Here is a 4538-nt window from a genome sequence, read left to right as displayed (position 1 = left end):
ATAATATTAATTAAAAAATATATATAATTAAAAAGTAAAATCAGGTGAGAAAGAAAAAAATTAGTTTCTCAAGTAAAAGATAAAAAATAAAAATGTGCCAGAAACCAAGATGGCGGCATAGGTAAACACCAGAGTTTGCTGCCTTGCACAACCACTTCAAAAATACAACTAAAAGACGGAACGGACATCATCCAGAACCACAGGAAAGCTGGCTGAGTGAAAATTCTACAACTAGAAGGAAAGAGAAAAGCATACCGAGACTCAGAGGAGCTGCGGTGTGGAAGTAAAATACAGAGGTACAGAGGCGCATGGACTGTCTGGCATTGGTCGGAACTCGAGGGCAGCTTTCTCTCAGGGGTGCTTGCAGCAATTGCTGGGACGCTGAGAAGCAGGGCCTCTGAGGGCAGGACTGAGAGCAGCCATAACTGCTCGATTGGCCCTGTTGATCCCCTGGGGCCCCGCCCCACCCAAGACGTGCACGGAGGCTTTTGCATATGAAAGGCCTGGCCCTTTGCAATATGATAATTACCTAACAAACTGCACTGGGCCCAAGGCCCCAGGGCAACTTGCATTGAGTCATAGCTGGCTCCTGCTGGATAGCCTCAGGCAGAGGCTAGATTAGCACCTCTTTAGAGATCCAAGAGCCGGTGTGCCCAGTGGTCAGAGTGGGACCATCGAGATTTCAGCTCCTCCGATCCATAAAGGACACATTCAGGGGGCAGACTCAGTGAGCACCAAAGCCCCACTGAAGCAAGTCTTGCCCCGGAGGGGTGTCTCTAGCACAGAAGTTCTCCCACTGTAGACACAGTTGATTCTCACAGCCAATTGGCTGGAGGTCAATCCCTCCCAGTGTTACCTACAACAATCAAGGCTTAACTACAACAAGACTGTGCACAAAGCCCACAAGGGAGTGCACCAAGAGTGTCTACCTTAGGTAATTGAGGCAGCTAAGTCACTGGGCCCTATAGGACATCTAGCACACAAAGCCACTCTATCAATACAGCAAAACATAAAAAAATGGGGAGACAAAGAAACAGGACACAAATGACAGAAATGGAGGAAAGCAAACTACTGGATATAGAGTTCAAAACCACACTTTTAAGGTTTTTCAAGAATTTTCTAGAAATTGCCGATAAATGTAGTGAGACCCTCAAGAAATCTAATGAGACCCTTAGGTTGTGAGAAAGGACCAACTAGAAATTAAGCATACACTGACTGAAATAAAGAATATTATACAGACTCCCAACAGCAGACTAGAGGATCGCAAGAGTCAAGTCAAAGATTTGAAATACAAAGAAGCAAAAAACACCCAACAGGAAAAGCAAAATGAAAAAAGAATCCAAAAATATGAAGATAGTGTAAGGAGCCTTTAGGACAGCTTCAAGTGTACCAACATCCGAATTATGGGGGTGCCAGAAGAAGAGAGAGAGCAAGATATTGAAAACCTATTTGAAGAAATAATGACAGAAAACTTCCCCTACCTGGTGAAAGAAATAGACTTACAAGTCCAGGAAGTGCAGAGAACCCCAAACAAAAGGAATCCAAAGAGGACCACACCAAGACACATCATAATTAAAATGCCAAGAGCAAAAGACAAAGAGAGAATCTTAAAAGCAGCAAGAGAAAGAAAGTCAGTTACCTACAAGGGAGTACCCATACGACTGTCAGCTGATTTCTCAACAGAAACTTTGCGGGCCAGAAGGGAGTGGCAAGAAATATTCAAAGTGATGAATACCAAGAACCTACAACCAAGATTACTTTATCCAGCAAAGCTATCATTCAGAATTGAAGGTCAGATAAAGAGCTTCACAGATAAGGAAAAGCTAAAGGAGTTCATCACCACCAAACCAGTATTATATGAAATGCTGAAAGGTATCCTTTAAGAAGAGGAAGAAGAAGAAAAAGGTACAGATACAAATTATGAACAACAAATACACATCTATCAACAAGTGAATCTAAAAATCAAGTGAATAAATAATCTGATGAACAGAATAAACTGGTGATTATAATAGAATCAGGGGCATAAAAAAATTTAAAAAATTAAAATGTGAAGTAGTGAAGGTCATTCACTTCCTCTACTGTTCTGCTTGGCAGGTCTGTTTCCTGTCAGGTAGACAGGCCAGTATTGGAGTTCCCTGAGTTCCACAGCTACTCTGCTTCATAAGCCACAATCCTTTTTTCAAGCAGTTGGGAGCTCTTTGTTTCTTAGCCTGCCTTTAGTTACATTCACACAAGAGTCAATTTCTGATACAACCCCTTGGTGGCAGTGTTTCTGTATTGATATCCAGGACTAAAAGGCTCCTCCCCTACCCAGTGTTTAGATGGCTTTCCCTGCCACACTTGATGCTGTGTTAGAGGGATGGACTGCCCTAGAGCTGGCTTCCTGTTCGTTTCTCCACACTCTGTTCTCCAGGTTCCACAAAAACAGCTTTCCCCTGCAGTCTCAGCGAGTGTTTTTTAATTGGAAGATCCTATGTACTGGGCTTAGTAATCAGAAGCAAGGATTTAAAAAAGAAAAAGAAAAGAAAAAAGGCCACAGGATGCGTGCAGACTCATGTCTTGCCCAGGCACTCCGCAGAGGGTGCACTGACAGAACTCCAGACTTCCCTCCTGTGCCCAGCCCTGCCATGGGTTAATTTCTATAGTCTCCTTCTACCCATAGCCCTGTGGACCCTCTTCCACAATTGAGGGCTAGACTTACCCCAACAGTGCATATTTTGTGGGGTGCAATCTTCCTTTGAGACTCTAGTCCTGCCGCACGCGTTTCACACACGTTTCATGCACATCTCGTGCGTTTCTCCCTTCAGCCTGGACCCCAAATCTCACCTCTCCCTAGGCAATAGCTGACCTTTCCGTCCACAGATTTCCTCACCGTCCATAGATTTCTCACCAGTTGTGTATAATTCGCCAATTCTGGGTGGATATTAATCGATTTAGCTGTTCCTTCTCTCTGCTCTATGAGAAGGCACAGGGGTCGTCTCATACTCTCAACACTTTGTTTCCTCCTGGACAGACTTTCTAAGTGCCCACGGTCAGGGAGGCTGGAGTCTTGGTATTTCTGGGTTCACAGCTGAGGTAGCTGGTCCCTGGGGGTTGTGGTTGTAGGGTCCCAGGAGGTGTCCAAGGGTCTCCCCGGTTGAAGATAAGGCTGGGCTTCAGATCACGACCACTCTCCCCTTCAAGATGGCACAGTCTCTTGGAAGTGGAGTTCTTGCAGTGCCACAAAAAAAGCAATTTCAGGGACCCACAAGGGAGGATGAGGTGTGGTGGCAAGATTTATTTGCGTGAAAATAGAAGGTGCTTGGTTTCTAATGACCCATCTCTGTCTATCCCACCATGGAAAATCAGGGCCAGAAATAGGGCCAATGTCCAGAGATTCTGTGCCATATTAAAGAAGCTAAGTGGTCTTATTCCCCATCCAAGTAGCTCCCACCTGGAACCTGTATTTGGTGTCCACATGGCCATCAACCACGTGGCTTCTAAGGCCACATGGCTATTTGAGAGAATGTGCAAGTGCATGGGGCGAGGGCATTTCATCAAGTGAGAGAGAGAAGGCTATGATTATATTATCCTGGGTTTGGGAAGGAGCAGGAGCTTTTTCAAAACAACCAATCAATTTCCCAAGCTTTCGTGGGCTCCTAATGGCTCCACCCCCTGACCAATCTATTTCCCTTTCTCGACTGATAGGCTTGCATATGTGCTCCTACTGCATATGTGCTCACCTCTCCCTTTATTGTTCTATTCTTTCCCCCAGTGATCTGCCGGAATGGACCAGTGGTTCCTGGGGGAGTACGTGAAGCTCTAATTTCCTAAGGAAGCAAGCAGTGTCCAATTCAGCTCCCCAGTCCACTGGGCTTAACAATATCTGATTCCCTTTGTTCCCTTCCTTACTAATAAATAGCTAACTACCTATGCTAAACAAGTACCAAGGTTTCCAAACTGAAGTCCAGTTTGAATCTACTGCTCTAACACGTGGTGCTGTTCTCACTACCAATAGTAAGAAAGGTAGTGGGAACGGGGAATGACTTCCATGTAGATAGCGTTTCCTTTAAGGCTGTCAAAATGTTCTAACATTAGACAGTGGTGATGGCTGCACAACTCCTTGAATATGCTAAAAACCACTGAACTATATACTTTAAATTGTGAATATTATGTCATGTGCAACATAACTCAATAAAGCCACAAAAAAAGAACTTGCACATACACAAAAAAATGCCAGGAATGAAAAAAAGATATACTCAAGATACAGTAAAGTTTAACATGATAGTAGGAAGTAATATGGATGACTTGATGCCCTTAAATACAAAACTATCTAAAAAATCTGTAACATACAATTCAACAATATTGGCTCAAGGAGAAATAAAAAACCTGAACGACTAGTCCAAGAATATTTAAAGAAATGAAACCATTAGTAGCAAACAGAGATAATCATTTCATTCTTATATAAAGTCTTCTGGGAAAAAAAGAGGATGTGCTTTCCAACTTATTTAATAATAGTAAAATAACCTAGATACTAAGAATAGACAAGAAAATTAGGA

The sequence above is a fragment of the Myotis lucifugus genome, unplaced genomic scaffold (assembly GCF_000147115.1).
Source record: "Myotis lucifugus unplaced genomic scaffold, Myoluc2.0 scaffold_386, whole genome shotgun sequence".
NCBI classification, from domain to species: Eukaryota; Metazoa; Chordata; class Mammalia; order Chiroptera; family Vespertilionidae; genus Myotis; species Myotis lucifugus.
This window is presented reverse-complemented; position numbering follows the sequence as displayed.